Consider the following 21,398-nt stretch of genomic DNA (forward strand, 5'->3'; position numbering starts at 1 on the left):
TCCTCATGGTGTTAAAAACATTAAAATCCTTAGATAAACAGCAAGTTTTATCGCGTTTCAATATCTAGCATCTCTACTAAGATAGTGGTGTGTCGAATGCAACTTTGCATATATCAGGTTAAAAAATAATATAGCGAGAACTCTGTACTAAAAATGTAAGCGTACCTTTACCACAAAACAACATAGCGAATATAATGTATTTGCGATGTGCCTCATCAAGGAGTCAGACCTCATCACATCGGTGAAAGGCTGCTGTCCAAGCTTAACAAATTCCACAAATAGGAACCTCTTAGATTCCACGTAAAACAAACTGTTTACAAGTTGTAAAGTGCCGTGTGCTATAGGAACTCTGAATGCAATTGAGTACAACATAACTTCATGCGCTATGGTAACTCAACGTGCGGTGAGCACGTTCTAAGCATCTAAGTACTGAACAACAGAAACAATGTTTAAATTTCTAAGAAAAAAAGGTGAGCCTATATTCGTGCTGTCCTGTGCCTAAATTAGACAGTATTTGTAAGCACGATTATGCCCTAGAAGCATATATTGATCACAAAGTGTCACTATTTAAAACAATGAAACGTGTACATATTAATGAGTACACTTATTAAAGTGTTAAGCTGAACATGGCAGAGATGGCATTAACTAATACAAAATAAAAAGATAAAAACAGATAAATAGTGGAATGCTAGGCGTAACACATAAAAATTGACACAATAAAGCTTGAAATTAGCACAAAGCACACATATAATAATACCTATGTATAAAGCTCCATAGATGATAGGGTCCTAACTAGTAAAAAGCAACTACTTCCATGTACATAGTTGGTGCTAAATATAACAACATTCTAAGTTAAAAGGTCAAATGAAAAATGAGAAGAGATAAACAATCCATAACAATACTAAGCCTGTACCTAATGATAAAACAAAACTATCTATTGATGTATGGGGTACCTAGCTCAGTCGTAAAATAAATGCCAGCTACAGTGAACAAATATATAGACGTAATTGCATGCTTGTATATACATGTGTATATATTTACACACATGCATGTGTAAACTATGCCCAATAACCACTAATATATTGAGGTGGTGAAAGGAGGGGATGAAAAACATACTAGTATGTGAGGTATGGGCTCAGAAGTAAGGCTAAAACAAGAAAGCCGAACATATCCAAAGGTCCATCAGTTCCTGGGATTTGATACTAAGAACACATCTACTTGTGGCTATAAAGCTCAGAACATTAATACTATGAAAATAATTATATTCAGTCTACAAGGACTGATTCTTACACTGATTTACTATAAGAGTGACATCAATACGTAGTTTTAAAATTACCTTACTACTCTATTTAGGTAATAGTAGGTTAAGTCATCTTCGTAGTCTTCTACTTCTTAAAAATGGTTTGAGTTGCACTTTATCATTAAGCCCTGGTGACCTATCAGACCTTAGTCTGATAATCCAACGTGTCTCCTGTTCTAAGGTTTTGTTGATTAGATCACCACCTCTAAAACCCACGCTGACTTGTTCAATAACACAAAATTTAAAATTATGATTGGTGCCTGCTGTTGTATTGTGTCTAGCTAGGGCATTGGTCTCAGTACCTATCCTAATGTGGTAAATATGTTCCCTAACTCTTTCCTTAAGTGATCTATTGGTTTTGCCAATGTAATAGCTTTGCAGGTTATACAGGTGGCCATGTATACCACATTCTTACTTTCACAGTTCGTGTTAGTTCTGAAGTTATATGTGCGTGGCGTAACAGGATGCTCAAAAGTGGTATCTTTATTAATGTAGATGCATTGATTACAATGACCACAGGGTACTGTGTTTCTATCATTTATTGGTCTACTTTTCCCGGATGTTTGGGTCTACATAAAATGCTTCTTAAATTCTGATGATTCTTGTAGGTTATACGTGGTGTTGGTCCTACTACCTCATTGACATCCCTATCGGATTTCAGTATTCCCCAGTGTCTATCCAGGGTCTTATTAACCTCCAAGTTCATTTTACTGAAAGTGAGGTTGGTTCTAATTTCAGTTTTAAAGGCTTGGACTCTTCATACTACCTTCATGTGCCATAAAGTAAGGTTTAGCAGTACTCGTTCTTAGACGCTCCACAGTTCTGACCATTTCTAATATTTCATTTTCTTTATAGCCCCTTTCTAGAAATCTATCCTTCATGTCCTCTATTCCTTTCTCATAGAACTCTTGTTGTGGGTTCAACCTTGATACTCTCATGAATTGTCCTTTAAGGACATTTTGGAATACATGTACAGGATGCATACTGTTTCTGTGTAGTATGTTGTTTCTTTGGCAGGCTTTCCTATGAATGGTTGTATTAATAAGGCCATTGGACATCCTGAATACTTCCACATCCAAAAATGGTATAGTTTCATCTGAAAAATTCATGGTGAATTTTAAAAATCCGTAGTGTTATCCAAATAAGAAACGAAATTCTTTAAAGAGGGTTCATCACCCAACCAAATAAGGAAGAGGTCATCTACAAAGCGGCAATACATACCAACAAATTCATTGAAAAGTGGATGGTCATATAAGTGAACATCTTCCCACCTAGCCATCACTAGGTTGGCGTAACTATTAGCACAAGATGTGCCCATAGCTACGCCATCCTTCTGTAAGAATATGGATTCTTGAAAAGCAAAAGCGTTGTTAGTCAAGACAGTCTCAAGTAACAGAGTTATAAGATCAACTTTTTATCCGAAAAGTCGGAATGTATCTTCAAATATTCTGTTAACATTCTTATTCCTGTGTCATTAGGAATTACAGTGAATAAACTGACTACGTCTAGTGTCACAAAAAGTAATGTTGCTGTTCACCTAAAGGTCGAGTTTGAGAGTATAAATCTAAGAGAAACTGTTTGCTATCTTTCAAAATATTCCTATTGTCATTGACTAAAGGTCTTAATACACTTTCCAAGTAAATAGATAAGGGTTCAGTGACCCAACCTTGCCCTGCAACAATGGGTCTGAGTGGTGGATCTACGCTGTTTTTATGGACTTTGGGGAGTCCCTGTATAATCGGGATGATGGGGTTGTTCACCTTAAAGTACTCATAGAGTTGTTGAGTTATGTCCAGAGACATAACTAAGTCATCAAGGTATTATAAACACTGAACACCATATCTATTAAATTGTCCTTAGTTAGTATGGAGTAAGTATTGCTGTCATTTAACATTTGAAACATTTTGTTAGTGTAGTATATATCATCCATGATGACCACGGGCCACCTTTATCAGCTGGTCTTATTATTATAGAGCTATCATCTTTGAGTGAATACAATGCTTGTCTCTGCTTATAGTTTAAATTGCGTCCATGTCTTGAAGGTGTTTTCTCCTGATAGCATTTGTATATGTCATCTTCCACTACATTGCCAAACACTTCAATTGTTGGGTGAAGTTGAGGCACGTAAGTGCTGTTAGACGGTGCTTATTCTTAACTGAATTGTCATCAAACTGTCCAAACTCTAGCCTTAGTTGTAAATTACGAATGAACATTTTGGTTTCTATAATAGTGTCCACTAAGTCACTGTTCTTAGTGGGAATAAAACTTAGTCCTTTATTTAGGACTTGTTTCTCATACTCATTTAAAACCCTGCGGAAAGGTTCATGATCAATGATTCTGCCTCCCCACATTTTCTTTATCGTGGGGCCTACTTGTTCCTGCTCGTCTAACGATCCTTTCCTCTTCTGTCTCCCCTGCTGGTTGACCTTCTTTTGTCCAAAAATGATTTTGTGCTATGGGGAGGGGCAGGTAATATATTTGTATTCACAATAACACTATTTGTTTTGGTCTTACCACTGCTGCACCTGACCTCTGTACATCCGTAATGCAGCCTATCAGACCTTCACCTACAACAGTACTGTTAACTCTCCCATTTCCTTGTGTCCTGTTAGGGCTTACATTGTCCGTTTCTAGATTATTGTTTGCTGTGACTGGTTGATCAGATTCTGTGGTTACACTGGTACCTAAAATGTCAGTGATATCACTCTGCTTATTGTTTAAATCAATTCTATTAAATGATCTACTTTCTGAAGTATCACTGCGTGGATGTCTATCAGGATTGATTATAGGTGTGCTCAGTGTGGCATTCACAAAATTGTTACCTGTTCTACCTGGAGGCCTGTGTGAGGCATTTGAGCCCTGACTATAGTGTAAATTTGGATTCATTTCCTAGGCCAGGTGAATACATTATTGTTCTTAAAATCTCTTACATCCCTGGTAATCTTAGCTTTCTTTTGGTCTAGCAACCGTTTCTCTAAAAACAAAACATCTTCAATTACTTTCCCTAATTTTCCCATACACATCTCATTGTTAGCATATTTACTTTCAAAGTCTTTAAACAAGTTATTTACAGTCAATCTCAGTCTCTCCTCTTCAGGCAGATGAAACTCAATTAAGAGTTTCATATAACTAAAACTCAACTCCATGTTGAGTTGCTGCCAGCGATATAGTAAGTCTGGTAATGAGGTACCAGATGTAGGCATCTTCAGTACGCGTAGGCCGCGAGGTATAATCCGTTTGTTCAAACAACTTTCAAAATAATGTCTTTGAACTTGTAGTTTAACCAATTTACTGAAAACATACTCTAAATCTTGTAAGTCTTTAACAGAATCCATAGTACTCACATCAGTTCGAGTGACTGTCCCTCCATCAACAACTGGATTAAAATCCAATAATGAATTGATACTTCCAGATACACAAGTCTTAAATCTGTCAAGGACATTAGAAGTATGTTCCAGAACGCGTGGTACATATGGTAGTTCAATGTTTATGCTGCTTTGTCGCCATCCTTACTTCCTGCAGCACTGACCAAATAAATAATACAACTCAAAAAGCCAAATGCAGTGCTGCTATCAGTTGAGGCAGGAGACTCACGTAAACATAAAAGAGAGCAATCCAAATCCAAGTGTGTGACCCTCCAGTGGCAATGAAACGAAAAGCAGAGATTCAAAGGAACTTCAAATAAGATGCATTCATAAAAATAATAAAGTTTATTCCAATGAGTGGCGCTTTCGCCAAAGGCTTCTTCAGACTCTTAAAACAATGAATAAAACTGTTTGAATCATTTTTAAACCATCCTTAAGCTTCCTATTGGACATTACAAATTGATATGTCACATGTTATCTTGTCTTAAAGGAACAGATACTCAAAAAAGTTAACATAGTTAAATGCAACAATATTTAGAAGGAATACTTCCAAATATACAATTAATGATCAGAATGTCCATGCAAATAAGTAAAAATATGCATATACCCTGATACATTCTAAAAATAAAAGGAGCATTGTGCTTGGTCCTATATCATTCTACAATCAATAAAAACTGTTGCTACATTCATTAAAACCCTGAACATTCTCTCTCCTCATGGTGTTAAAAACATTAAAATCCTTAGATAAACAGCAAGTTTTATCGCGTTTCAATATCTAGCATCTCTACTAAGATAGTGGTGTGTCGAATGCAACTTTGCATATATCAGGTTAAAAAACTAATATAGCGAGAACTCTGTACTAAAAATGTAAGCGTACCTTTACCACAAAACAACATAGCGAATATAATGTATTTCGCGATGTGCCTCATCAAGGAGTCAGACCTCATCATATCGGTGAAAGGCTGCTGTCCAAGATTAAAAAATTCCACAAATAGGAACCTCTTAGATTCCACGTAAAACAAACTGTTTACAAGTTGTAAAGTGCCGTGTGCTATAGGAACTCTGAATGCAATTGAGTACAACATAACTTCATGCGCTATGGTAACTCAACGTGCGGTGAGCACGTTCTAAGCATCTAAGTACTGAACAACAGAAACAATGTTTAAATTTCTAAGAAAAAAAGGTGACTATGTTAACTTTTTTGAGTATCTGTTCCTTTAAGACAAGATAACATGTGACATATCAATTTGTAATGTCCAATAGGAAGCTTAAGGATGGTTTAAAAATGATTCAAACAGTTTTATTCATTGTTTTAAGAGTCTGAAGAAGCCTTTGGCGAAAGCGCTCACTCATTGGAATAAACTTTATTATTTTTTATGAATGCATCTTATTTGAAGTTCCTTTGAATCTCTGCTTTTCGTTTCATTGCCACTGGAGGGTCACACACTTGGATTTGGATTGCTCTCTTTTATGTTTACGTGAGTCTCCTGCCTCAACTGATAGCAGCACTGCATTTGGCTTTTTGAGTTGTATTATTTATTTGGTCAGTGCTGCAGGAAGTAAGGATGGCGAGAAAGCAGCATAAACATTGAACTACCATATGTACCACGCGTTCTGGAACATACTTCTAATGTCCTTGACAGATTTAAGACTTGTGTATCTGGAAGTATCAATTCATTATTGGATTTTAATCCAGTTGTTGATGGAGGGACAGTCACTCGAACTGATGTGAGTACTATGGATTCTGTTAAAGACTTACAAGATTTAGAGTATGTTTTCAGTAAATTGGTTAAACTACAAGTTCAAAGACATTATTTTGAAAGTTGTTTGAACAAACGGATTATACCTCGTGGCCTACGCGTACTGAAGATGCCTACATCTGGTACCTCATTACCAGACTTACTATATCGCTGGCAGCAACTCAACATGGAGTTGAGTTTTAGTTATATGAAACTCTTAATTGAGTTTCATCTGCCTGAAGAGGAGAGACTGAGATTGACTGTAAATAACTTGTTTAAAGACTTTGAAAGTAAATATGCTAACAATGAGATGTGTATGGGAAAATTAGGGAAAGTAATTGAAGATGTTTTGTTTTTAGAGAAACGGTTGCTAGACCAAAAGAAAGCTAAGATTACCAGGGATGTAAGAGATTTTAAGAACAATAATGTATTCACCTGGCCTAGGGAAATGAATCCAAATTTACACTATAGTCAGGGCTCAAATGCCTCACACAGGCCTCCAGGTAGAACAGGTAACAATTTTGTGAATGCCACACTGAGCACACCTATAATCAATCCTGATAGACATCCACGCAGTGATACTTCAGAAAGTAGATCATTTAATAGAATTGATTTAAACAATAAGCAGAGTGATATCACTGACATTTTAGGTACCAGTGTAACCACAGAATCTGATCAACCAGTCACAGCAAACAATAATCTAGAAACGGACAATGTAAGCCCTAACAGGACACAAGGAAATGGGAGAGTTAACAGTACTGTTGTAGGTGAAGGTCTGATAGGCTGCATTACGGATGTACAGAGGTCAGGTGCAGCAGTGGTAAGACCAAAACAAATAGTGTTATTGTGAATACAAATATATTACCTGCCCCTCCCCATAGCACAAAATCATTTTTGGACAAAAGAAGGTCAACCAGCAGGGGAGACAGAAGAGGAAAGGATCGTTAGACGAGCAGGAACAAGTAGGCCCCACGATAAAGAAAATGTGGGGAGGCAGAATCATTGATCATGAACCTTTCCGCAGGGTTTTAAATGAGTATGAGAAACAAGTCCTAAATAAAGGACTAAGTTTTATTCCCACTAAGAACAGTGACTTAGTGGACACTATTATAGAAACCAAAATGTTCATTCGTAATTTACAACTAAGGCTAGAGTTTGGACAGTTTGATGACAATTCAGTTAAGAATAAGCACCGTCCTAACAGCACTTACGTGCCTCAACTTCACCCAACAATTGAAGTGTTTGGCAATGTAGTGGAAGATGACATATACAAATGCTATCAGGAGAAAACACCTTCAAGACATGGACGCAATTTAAACTATAAGCAGAGGCAAGCATTGTATTCACTCAAAGATGATAGCTCTATAATAATAAGACCAGCTGATAAAGGTGGCCCCGTGGTCATCATGGATGATATATACTACACTAACAAAATGTTTCAAATGTTAAATGACAGCAATACTTACTCCATACTAACTAAGGACAATTTAATAGATATGGTGTTCAGTGTTTATAATACCTTGGATGACTTAGTTATGTCTCTGGACATAACTCAACAACTCTATGAGTACTTTAAGGTGAACAACCCCATCATCCCGATTATACAGGGACTCCCCAAAGTCCATAAAAACAGCGTAGATCCACCACTCAGACCCATTGTTGCAGGGCAAGGTTGGGTCACTGAACCCTTATCTATTTACTTGGAAAGTGTATTAAGACCTTTAGTCAATGACAATAGGAATATTTTGAAAGATAGCAAACAGTTTCTCTTAGATTTATACTCTCAAACTCGACCTTTAGGTGAACAGCAACATTACTTTTTGTGACACTAGACGTAGTCAGTTTATTCACTGTAATTCCTAATGACACAGGAATAAGAATGTTAACAGAATATTTGAAGATACATTCCGACTTTTCGGATAAAAAGTTGATCTTATAACTCTGTTACTTGAGACTGTCTTGACTAACAACGCTTTTGCTTTTCAAGAATCCATATTCTTACAGAAGGATGGCGTAGCTATGGGCACATCTTGTGCTAATAGTTACGCCAACCTAGTGATGGCTAGGTGGGAAGATGTTCACTTATATGACCATCCACTTTTCAATGAATTTGTTGGTATGTATTGCCGCTTTGTAGATGACCTCTTCCTTATTTGGTTGGGTGATGAACCCTCTTTAAAGAATTTCGTTTCTTATTTGGATAACACTACGGATTTTAAAATTCACCATGAATTTTTCAGATGAAACTATACCATTTTTGGATGTGGAAGTATTCAGGATGTCCAATGGCCTTATTAATACAACCATTCATAGGAAAGCCTGCCAAAGAAACAACATACTACACAGAAACAGTATGCATCCTGTACATGTATTCCAAAATGTCCTTAAAGGACAATTCATGAGAGTATCAAGGTTGAACCCACAACAAGAGTTCTATGAGAAAGGAATAGAGGACATGAAGGATAGATTTCTAGAAAGGGGCTATAAAGAAAATGAAATATTAGAAATGGTCAGAACTGTGGAGCGTCTAAGAACATATACTGCTAAACCTTACTTTATGGCACATGAAGGTAGTATGAAGAGTCGAAGCCTTTAAAACTGAAATTAGAACCAACCTCACTTTCAGTAAAATGAACTTGGAGGTGAAAAAAACCCTGGATAGACACTGGGGAATACTGAAATCCGATAGGGATGTCAATGAGGTAGTAGGACCAACACCACGTATAACCTACAAGAATCATCAGAATTTAAGAAGCATTTTATGTAGACCCAAACATCCCGGAAAAGTAGACCAATAAATGATAGAAACACAGTACCCTGTGGTCATTGTAATCAATGCATCTACATTAATAAAGATACCACTTTTGAGCATCCTGTTACGCTACGCACATATAACTTCAGAACTAACACGAACTGTGAAAGTAAGAATGTGGTATACATGGCCACCTGTATAACCTGCAAAAGCTATTACATTGGCAAAACCAATAGATCACTTAAGGAAAGAGTTAGGGAACATATTTACCACATTAGGATAGGTACTGAGACCAATGCCCTAGCTAGACACAATACAACAGCAGGCACCAATCATAATTTTAAATTTTGTGTTATTGAACAAGTCAGCGTGGGTTTTAGAGGTGGTGATCTAATCAACAAAACCTTAGAACAGGAGACACGTTGGATTATCAGACTAAGGTCTGATAGGTCACCAGGGCTTAATGATAAAGTGCAACTCAAACCATTTTAAGAAGTAGAAGACTACGAAGATGACTTAACCTACTATTACCTAAATAGAGTAGTAAGGTAATTTTAAAACTACGTATTGATGTCACTCTTATAGTAAATCAGTGTAAGAATCAGTCCTTGTAGACTGAATATAATTATTTTCATAGTATTAATGTTCTGAGCTTTATAGCCACAAGTAGATGTGTTCTTAGTATCAAATCCCAGGAACTGATGGACCTTTGGATATGTTCGGCTTTCTTGTTTTAGCCTTACTTCTGAGCCCATACCTCACATACTAGTATGTTTTTCATGCCTCCTTTCACCACCTCAATATATTAGTGGTTATTGGGCATAGTTTACACATGCATGTGTGTAAATATATACACATGTATATACAAGCATGCAATTACGTCTATATATTTGTTCACTGTAGCTGGCATTTATTTTACGACTGAGCTAGGTACCCCATACATCAATAGATAGTTTTGTTTTATCATTAGGTACAGGCTTAGTATTGTTGCGGATTGTTTATCTCTTCTCATTTTTCATTTGACCTTTTTAACTTAGAATGTTGTTATATTTAGCACCAACTATGTACATGGAAGTAGTTGCTTTTTTACTAGTTAGGGACCCTATCATCTATGGAGCTTTATACATAGGTATTATTATATGTGTGCTTTGTGCTAATTTCAAGCTTTATTGTGTCAATTTTTATGTGTTACGCCTAGCATTCCACTATTTATCTGTTTTTATCTTTTATTTTGTATTAGTTAATGCCATCTCTGCCATGTTCAGCGAACACTTTAATAAGTGTACTCATTAATATGTACACGTTTCATTGTTTTAAATAGTGACACTTTGTGATCAATATATGCTTCTAGGGCATAATCGTGCTTACAAATACTGTCTAATTTAGGCACAGGACAGCACGAATATAGGCTCACCTTTTTTCTTAGAAATTTAAACATTGTTTCTGTTGTTCAGTACTTAGATGCTTAGAACGTGCTCACCGCACGTTGAGTTACCATAGCGCATGAAGTTATGTTGTACTCAATTGCATTCAGAGTTCCTATAGCACACGGCACTTTACAACTTGTAAACAGTTTGTTTTACGTGGAATCTAAGAGGTTCCTATTTCTGGAATGTGTTAATCTTGGACAGCAGCCTTTCACCGATATGATGAGGTCTGACTCCTTGATGAGGCACATCGTGAAATACATTATATTCGCTATGTTGTTTTGTGGTAAAGGTACGCTTACATTTTTAGTACAGAGTTCTCGCTATATTAGTTTTTTAACCTGATATATGCAAAGTTGCATTCGACACACCACTATCTTAGTAGAGATGCTAGATATTGAAACGCGATAAAACTTGCTGTTTATCTAAGGATTTTAATGTTTTTAACACCATGAGGAGAGAGAATGTTCAGGGTTTTTAATGAATGTAGCAACAGTTTTTTATTGATTGTAGAATGATATAGGACCAAGCACAATGCTCCTTTTATTTTTTAGAATGTATCAGGTTATATGCATATGTTTTACTTATTAGCATGGAGATTCTGATCATTAATTGTATATTTGGAAGTATTCCTTCTAAATATTGTTGCATAAAACAATGTTAACTTATATGAGTATCTGTTCCTTTAAGACAAGATAACATGTGACATATCAATTTGTAATGTCCAATAGGAAGCTTAAGGATGGTTTAAAAATGATTCAAACAGTTTTATTCATTGTTTTAAGAGTCTGAAGAAGCCTTTGGCGAAAGCGCTCACTCATTGGAATAAACTTTATTATTTTTTATGAATGCATCTTATTTGAAGTTCCTTTGAATCTCTGCTTTTCGTTTCATTGCCACTGGAGGGTCACACACTTGGATTTGGATTGCTCTCTTTTATGTTTACGTGAGTCTCCTGCCTCAACTGATAGCAGCACTGCATTTGGCTTTTTGAGTTCATATAATATACTCTTCCAAGCACTGCCTCAACATCTTCTGGGGCTTATGTTATGGTTTCATCTTGGTCACATCTACAGCTCTTCATATTACTGCAATGCACTCATCCTTTCTTCGTCGCCTTATGGCAGAGGACCATAGGTTATTACTGTTCAATTCATTTATCTACTCAAATAAATGAAAAACTCTCCCTTCTCCTAAGGATACTGCTCTTCCAAGCAATTAACAGTGATAAAAGAAATAGTCCAACAGACCGCCACAAACATTTAATAAAAGTATGTAAAAAACTATGTTAGCGCTTTCTGGACAAGCCCTTCTTCAGACAAAACAAACAAGATACAAAAATCATGTTATATACAACTTTAAAAACATTTGTATTGTCTTACACATTTATCTACTCAGCAAACATTAGATTTGACTGACATAATACTCCTGAAAGAAGAATTCTCCATATACCGCAGGTCCATGCAAGTACATCTACTCTAGAATGCAACTTTAGCAGAATCTGGAGTACTTAAATATTTTCTCAAGGTCTTCAGTCTTTAGCTGGAGGTTCTTTTATCTTCACATGTATCTATGGTATGATGCTGGTTGCAGACATTAACTGCATATTAATTCAGTTCTGGTCAGGAGCTACTGCAGCTGAGATTTGGGAAGCTTGCTTGCTAAGTCCTGTTCACAAAAGTTGAGGTATCTGAAAATATGCTAGCCATGTTCTCATTTATTTTTGTAAGTGGTTCTTTCATCTCCACAGAGCAAGTTTGTATTTTATAAGTGGGGAGGTTTATAGATACTCTTAGACAGCAGAAAATGGCAGAAAATAAAAAGTAGTTTAGAAGAAAATGCTCATTTACTCTATAAAGTTTAATGAGTGGTTGTTTGATGACCAAATGCTAATGAATTGTTGACAGATGTAGGTTATGAGAATTGTAATTGTGCACTACCATGCCCAAAAATCACATGATTTAAGATAAAGGAAAGGGAATTGTCTTTTACTTTTCAAAGACCTACATCCAACATAGATCCAGATGAATTATGAATCAATAGAAATTCCAATATGTTGTAAACTGATGATTACGCTAGGGCAAAGACAGAAAGCATTGTAAAGAGTTCCAATATGTTGTAAACTGATGATTACGCTAGGGCAAAGACAGAAAGCATTGTAAAGAGTTCCAATATGTTGTAAACTGATGATTACGCTAGGGCAAAGACAGAAAGCATTGTAAAGAGTTCCAATATGTTGTAAACTGATGATTACGCTAGGGCAAAGACAGAAAGCATTGTAAAGAGTTCCAATATGTTGTAAACTGATGATTACGCTAGGGCAAAGACAGAAAGCATTGTAAAGAGGGCACATTATCTGCCAAAAAGGGGGTGATGGCATCTGTGTTATTAACTATGGCTTCTGATCACAACTTCAAGGATTGCAACAGCAAATCCTTTTTGTATGACAATTCAAGCAAGGCTCTGAATTCAGAATGCTTACTTTGAAGGACTGCTGTTACAGCAAAGAAGCATTTATGCAGGGGTGATTTGGCTATTCAGTTTCCAGTGGGGGGCTCTGTTCAAATATTCTTTTCAGCACACACTCTCACACACACACACACACACACACACACACACACACACACACACACACACACACACACACAAATGCATGCAAACCTGGATCACACTCCACATGACAAGACAGATTGTTGATGGGTTGCTTTCACACCTCAAGAAATATCTCTTGATGTAGGGGGACAATCAAAAATGCCAAACACTTTACCTTAATATATAGTCCCCTGTATTTGCTGCCATAATTTTAATTTAAGAATGTTATTTTATTACAAGAAAATCAGATTTCCATTTTAAAAATTAAAAAAAATGCTTTTGTAACTAGCTAGCCAACTAATTAACTAATTAATTAATTAATAAAATGTGATGGCAGAGGATTAAAGCTCTGGGTTGTTAATGAGTTCCTTGCTATAACCAAGGTACATGGTAAGGTACATGGTTTGATTCCTTCTATTTTCACTTGCCTATTTTGAGACTCCAGTGGGCTTACCCGATCAACAAACAGGCAAAGTAAATAATTAAACAAATACATAACTAAAATTTGCACTTCGTTAACAAAATGATATCCTACCTAGAATACAGAGGATTATTATAAGGTCTCTTATCTTAACTGTATTATTATATGCTCGAGACATGAATGCCAAGAAATTCAACTTGAGTGCAAAGCTTAAGAGGTGAATCTTGGAAGCCATGTTAAGAGCACATAAAAGCAGGTTAGGACTGGACACCTGATCATAATTCTTTGTAGTGCATGGAGCTTTCTCTGCTATATGTAGTATGAGTAACAGGAAAAAAGGAAAAACAAATGCAAAGTGCTTTGTTCACTCAAAGGAGCCCATAAACTACTTAGTGAGCACTGTCAGACAGCAACAGACATCAGGGCAAAATTTTGAGGCAAAGCTAGAAAGAGATTGCAGGCAGAAATAAAGCTGTTGTCATTTGTTGGCAGGTGCTGGCAATTTTAGTAGTGAGGTGTGTAACTAAGATTAGGTCTCGCACTACAGAATTGCTTAAGTAGTTTGTTATTTTTCCCCTGTATTGGGGCATTATGATGGCATCAGACTGAAAAGGATGTAGAAAAAAAGAACAAAAAAATGCATGTGGCATGATTACCTACAGTGAATTGTTAATTTACTCATTATTATAACTTTTAACTTATATGCAATGTTTCCAATGACAGTAGCGAATATATGAAAGAGTAAAGAGATTATAAATTGATGTCACATTCTTGCAAATAAATTTGCCATGTGATAAAATATTTTTTCTACATTGGTTTATATACCTGCATTAACAAATGCTAAGTATCAAATAATCTTTATTATTTAAAGTTTTTTAATAATGTCCATATGAGTTTTATTTACATGTTTAGGAATCCAGTTAAAGCAAACGAAGAATGACCAGGTTCCCGCAAGATAACTGCTTAGTCTGAAAATAAGCTCCTATTAAGGACTTCCAAAAAAGGGGAACCTAGTGTAAAAAACACCAGAGAAAGAAGGCCAATGTTAGTAAGTTCATAGATTCATAGGAGGTTACTAGGCTATTGGCCCTAGGACCTTTATAAGTCTAGCCATGTTATACCCTTTGTTCCCTTATTGACCAAGTTGTATGGTCTATATCTGCAGGGTGAGTCTATGATCAGCACTGGCTACCCTTATCCAAGATGGACATAGGTAACATCACATTGGTAAATTTATTGTCTAAATTATACTTAAATAGGGTCGTTGAGGAGCTCTGTTTTACGTGAATTGGGAGTTTGTTCCAGAAGAGTGTCAATCTCTGGGAGACATATCTGTCTCTCCAGCATGTCCCATTAATGTTGCAGGCTAGGTTAAGATACCTAGAATGAGTGAATCTTGTCCCATTTGACTTACGGATGTGCAGCATTTCCATTAGGGCAGTGTCCAAGACTCCCCTGTAGGCCAGGAACAAGTCACTTCTCAGCAGCCTATAACATACAAATTACAGTGACAGGGCCTTCAGTCTGTCCATGTAGGTCATATGTTGAAGGCCCTGAATTTTCTTGGTGAGAAACCTCTGAGGTCTCTTCAGCTGCTGCAGGTGTCTAGTGAGGTAGATACAGAAGGGAGCAATGTACTCTATTAGTACTCTATTAGTGGTCTGATGAGGGATGCAATGACCTTATTTATGAGATGTGCAAGATAAAAGGCTTTCCTTATCACTGTGAACACATGGCTTTTGAAGTTAAGGTTGCTATTAACCAGTGTTCCCAAATCTTTCACCAGTAAAGGTGACTTTAAAGGGAACAATGTTACAGAAACAGATGTCTGGATGGTGGAAGGCAAAAATTTAAAAAAAAAGTCCTGGAAGATTTAGTAGTAGTAGTAGCTCATGACCCTACATATTGAATAATGCAATAGATAGTTACCTGGAAGTAACAGACAGGTAGAGACGGGTACAAGAAGAAGCTGGGAAGATGAATCCAACAATAAGAGTATAGCAGAAGAAAATTTAGTGGCATAAATGGAGAAAATACAGGAGCTGGAAAGAGAAAACCACAACCGATGGAGGCAGCCCAATGACCAGTAAAACAGATCAGGAAGAAGGAATCTGAAAGCTGAACATATTCCAGGATGTATAGCTGAGACCGAGCTAAAAGGAGTCTTTCAGAAAAAAATGCTTATCGGAAAAATACAATGGCATAAATAAAACTTACCATAATAGTAGATGTTTGAATAACCCCTGCTGCAATAGCCTTAGATATATGGGTAATGGCCTGCAAAGGACATAACAGCCAGCCAGCTGTCAATGCTTTGGGGCACCTTCCGCACACCCAAATTGTCAGGTAGCTTGAGTGGAGTAGACTAAAAGACAAGGGGCAGAATCACAAACAGGTTTAGGAAAGAAAGACCAAAACATGGTTTGCAAGAATTTTCTTTTTTCTTTGGCACAAAGAACATTCTTGAATAAAAACCCTTTTCCACCAGGGAAAGAGGAACTAATTCTATCACAGCTTGGGATAGCATGTGATGTAGAATCAGTTGAAACAAAAGCATCTGATTTGGGGAATTAGAAATGATTCCCTGGAAAGGAGGAATTCTCTTCCCCTGCCATCTGTAACTGTGATGAATGATTTTCAGAACTTATTTGTCTGTTGCCAAAGAGAACAATGGAGATTCAAATCTTCTACAAGCAGAAAGGGGTCAAGGTGGAAGAGGTTTACAAGGTCTTTTGAATAATTATTGTTGGACTTTCCTTGGTTTTGGGAGGTGCAAGACTTCTTTTTTGGAACCCCTATGTCATTTCTTTTTAAACATCTGTTTACTTGTATTTTGTTGAGACTGTTAACACTTTTTATACCCCAAGATTGGATGAGGAGATAGAAAATCCCTTGGAAAATTTAGAAAATAAGATCTGAAAATTCTTGGAGATTCCCAGGACCAGCCTGACCCTTTCACCACACTTTCTGATTACCCCTGCATCAGAGGGGCAAAGCACTAAATGCCAGATTTGTAAAGGATACCATGTGTATACTTAGTATAAGCTTTCTGAATGAATAGACAGCATATGCTTTGTGGTAGGGATGTTGTTGAATTCAGTAGGCATATACATGGTGTACACTCTGTGGTAACCTTTATGAATCCAGACTATAATCTTTATCCAAGGGAAATTTTTAAATTTCATTTTTAACATCATCTTGGAGGTTCTGAGAATACAGCCATGCAAACCTCCTCAAAACAGTACCAATGGGTATAGACCAGGATAAAATATCAACAGAGTCGCAGACACACTGTAAACAATGAGTAGTGACCTGTGACATAGAAGAAACTAAGTTATGTAAAGCAGATTTTTCCTCATAAGAAGCAACTACAGCTAAAACATTGCTCATACTTTCACAATTTGTCAGAATAAACTTTAGCATATGAGCCTGGCAATTCAGAATTCTGAAAATTAAAGCTGTAGAAGTATACACATTTTTTCAATACCTACCAATAATTTCCCCATCCTTATCAGAATGATTAGGATTGGAATTAATTAATGCTTAGCAGCAGTGTGATCAATAAAGGTATAGCTGTTGGGTCAGGTTTGGAAACACTGTATATATATATATATATATATATATATATATATATATATATATTTAAAAGACTGAGGAATTTTGTACATACTATACTAGCTGCCTTTTTAGGGGCAGCTGGCTGATTATCTTGAAAACTGCAGGCAGTAACACACACACCCGCTAATGCAGACAGAACAGGAGGAATGGGTGTAGGTTCTGGAAAATCCTTCTGTAACATCTCATAGCATTTTCTGAGGGACCAAAAAAACTCAGAGTTATCCTACTGAAAACACTGGCATACTCTAACAATAGTCTCAGAAAAAGATAAGACTCTCACAGGGAGAATCAGAAATTGGACTCTCCTCTGGTCTGAGTCATAGATCTGAGGAAAAAACAACTGCAGCCATGCCTGCATCTTTCTGTTCAGATTCAGAACCATGAATCTCTTCAGAAAAAGTGGAATCTCTCTTTCTTTCACCAAAAACTACTTTACAAAATGGATCAATAGCCTAAATTAAACCTTGAGCCAGACCCAGCAAACTACACCTACCCAGAGAAAATTGAAGAGATACTTGGTTGCTTTCTGTTTCTTTTTATCATGAGAAATTGTGCCAACTGTGCTGCTAATGGCAGCAGCAGAAGCTTCCCTGGGGATGGTCACAGCATTCTGACACAACTGGGGAACATTCAGTGTCCCCTCTCCCATGGCCATAAAGAGTGACTCTTATATGCTGACTGATGGGACCCCAGTAAACATAGAGAATCTGGCTAACCCCTGGTCCATAGTAGTTGTAGGTGCTACACAAGAGGGATCCTGGATAAAACCTGAGTGGTCTGAGATTCAACAATTAGCCACAGTAGTCACCCACCTGGGTCAGAGGCACACTGCTAATATGCTGTACTGACAAAGGCTGTTTGCTTATTTTGTTTTTTTTTTTCTTTTTTAGGCTGAAAGAAGGACAGACCACAGGACCAGTAGTCTGTTTCATGGTCAATCTGAAAATGGTGCCTCTTTCCTAGAGAAGGGAGAAGACAAAGAGCAATTGCTGGTAAACACTACCAGTCCGCAAAGTTATTTATTTTTACAGACAAACACAGTAAAACACTTTAAAACACTATTCCAGACCCACAAAAGTAAAATATACACAATTTATCCACTGAAAATGTTTTCAGTTACTTTTAACCACTTTTAAACTAACAGAAAAAAATAATGCTCCATTTAAAACCACATTACAGTTCTGAGAGGAGCCATTAAAACAGAACCTCCTAGCTTTAAAATTACTTACTAGATGACAAAGTTAATAAAACATCAACAAAATTACAAAAATGGAAGGTTTCTTCCCCAAAAGGGAACTTATCTGCCCAGCAAAGAAAAGCACCAACTGACCATAGATCCTTGAAAGGCTCAGAGGAAGCTTATCTTTAAGTCAGCTCAGTAAGAGCTGTCTGAAAGTTTGGGCATAAGGAAGATAGCCAGCTATTATATCCTTTGCAGGATATAACCCATATAGCTAAGGCTACTGCAGGAGAGAACAATATGATAAAAATCCAGTCTTCCCCAGCAGCAAAGGCTTAGGGGCAGATATGATACAGCTTTTTGGTAGGATGTAGACAGAAGGCGACATCTCCTTGCATGTCCTTTGGCATGGCATGCCTATTGCTCTAACAAATGGCTTCTAACTGCAGCAATGGACAGAAAAAATGAGTTGGGGAAATAAACACAAGTGAAATGGCTTTCAGACTTTTATTCCACTATACAGGGGAATGAAAGTTTACGACTGAATATGGGATGACCTAAAAAGACACTGGCTGAATTCCTCTCTAATATTACCTGATGAATTTGACCTGAAATGAAAAGAGAAGAGACTTATAGTCAACTGATTGCTGAAAATGCTGACTAAGAAATAGATCAAAGAATGTATAAAAGAAATGTGCAATAAATAGAAGGTGGCCTGGTTGTAGAAATGGAGAGCATCTCACAGGAAATGAATGATAATCCAAAATAATTTACTGAAATTGTATCATGCGACCAAATGAGAGAGACCAAGAAAGGCATAGTTTTGTGAACAGCTAACCATAGAGTTCCAAAATGTGACTATGGCTAGTGTAAAAACAAGCACAAAGGGCTATATGAAACAGCGAGAGCACAGAAGACAGCAAGGAATAAAAAAGAAATCCTAGACATGGAGTACAGGGACAATAGGACTCCAAGATGCAAAGAAAACAGTAGAAGCAGACTAAAAATGGAGAATGGCAAGGAAGAGAAATAGTGGAAAGGAAACCAGAGAACATGAAGAGAGAAGTGCACTCAAGATAACTAGATTGCTCTTGAGAAATTGAAAAAAGGAAAATAACAATCCGAAAAGGACTGCAGGACTGAGACATGTAGGTGCCCTATCCAACAAGGCCAGGACAGATTGGTTCATCAACACAAGAAAGAATAAGTAAAAACAAAAGAACTGTTAGCAAACCTTTTCCTTTCTGTGATATGGGGAAATGAATGTTGCCAAGGGGAAATAGTAGTGGTTAATGGAAGTAGGTACTGTTCACAATAACTGTCTTTCGGCTTTTCCCGGTTAGGGGTTGCCACAGCGGAAATCCGGTCCGCTAATGATTGGCAGTAGAGTTTTACGTGCTGTCTTGCTGGGCCTAATGTACAACCTTCAGTGAAGGAATGCCCATTCACACATGTCGACACACAGAAGACGCTCTGGAAATCGAACATGCAACGTCTAACTGTGAGGCGACAATGCTACCGCAGCACCACCATCGCAGCCACAAAGGCAAAACTCTGCTGCTTCATCATTTTCTAGAATCAGGGAATTAACCAATGCAGCAATTTAAAAACTGATAGAACAAATATATTTTTCTTTAAAGCATTGATTTTTCTTTTGTCTGAATGAGGAAACAAGTTTTGTTAGTGTATGCTCTGTTTTGCATTACAGACTAAGGGTAAAACTCAAATAAGCAATTTGCAGTAATGTTGACTTATCTAGTACAAAATCTGATGTGCGATTACATTTCTGGATGTAATTGCAATGTATGTTACCAACCAGTGGCAGGAAAAGCTTCTAGGACAGCAACTATCATTCACAGGAGAATTGAAAGAAACTGCAGACGTGCTACTTAGTGAGGGCAGGGGAACTAAGCATAAAAATTCTGGAGTCCATCACAGCTCTAGGCAGATAGCTGTGTGCCTGGGCAAAGGGTGACAGAGGAATAATGTGACCAGTGAGGTAATTCAAAGAACAAACCCAGCTTTAGAAGTGGACCACGCAAAGAATGATCTAACAGGAGGAAATGGCAATGTAGAAGAACCACAGGCAGCTAAAAGGAGGAGAATGCAAAGTAATATCTAACGATGGCTGAAGTGGATCAAAGAAATTAGTATGAATGCAGAATAAAAACATAAAGATAAAATGATTTGGCAACTAGTCTGTGCTTATGAGACAGAAATGATATGATGACAAAGTCTCAAACTCTTGACTAGATGGCATGTATCATAATTGTTTAGAAAAAGAAGAGAATGTAAGAGTAGAACAATGCAGGTGGTAAGCTGAACACTGGCCTTGGTTGTTTGCCTTTTCCCAGTTAGGGGTCATTACAGTGGATCTCCAGTCCGCTTATGATTGGCATTGGATTTTTATGGTATCGAGTTGCCAGCCCGGCGTCCAACCTTCAGAGAAGGCACACACACATTCATGCACCTACCTGCATGTCTTTTTAACGTTCTGTCACTCATGGGGAGGACATGCAGACTCCACACAGAAGGCACTCCAGCCAAGAATTGAAACGGAGAACCTCTTGCTGTGAGGCGACAATGCTAACCATGTGGCATGGTAAGCTAAACACTGCCAATGCAGTGAAATAGGAGAAAAGCAGTTTAGTAAAGGGGCACGACTAAGTGGAAGCATGGAGAGGACATACGTGGGAAGTAAGAAAGATGGCTACAGGCAGGGAGAGGATTCACAAGCAAAACTGCAAAGGGGTGGAAATGTGATCGACAAATAGGCCTATTATGATGAGATGAGGAATCACATAGTCCTGAGGAATAGATCCTTCTGCGTATCATTCAAAGTAATCTAAGAAGTGTAATCAATACAGAAATAGAGAAAATGCAGAGGCTTTGAATGCTCAGAACAGTGGATAAGTGTGTTTCAAATCTGACAGCAAGCAGAATTCACCCACCAGCAGTAGAAAGGGCAGGCAGTGGGGGCTGGAGGTGGTTCATGCAGTAAAGA

Source organism: Protopterus annectens, chromosome 17.part0, assembly GCF_019279795.1.
Source record: "Protopterus annectens isolate FY-2018-M chromosome 17.part0, PAN1.0, whole genome shotgun sequence".
Classification (NCBI taxonomy): domain Eukaryota; kingdom Metazoa; phylum Chordata; order Ceratodontiformes; family Protopteridae; genus Protopterus; species Protopterus annectens.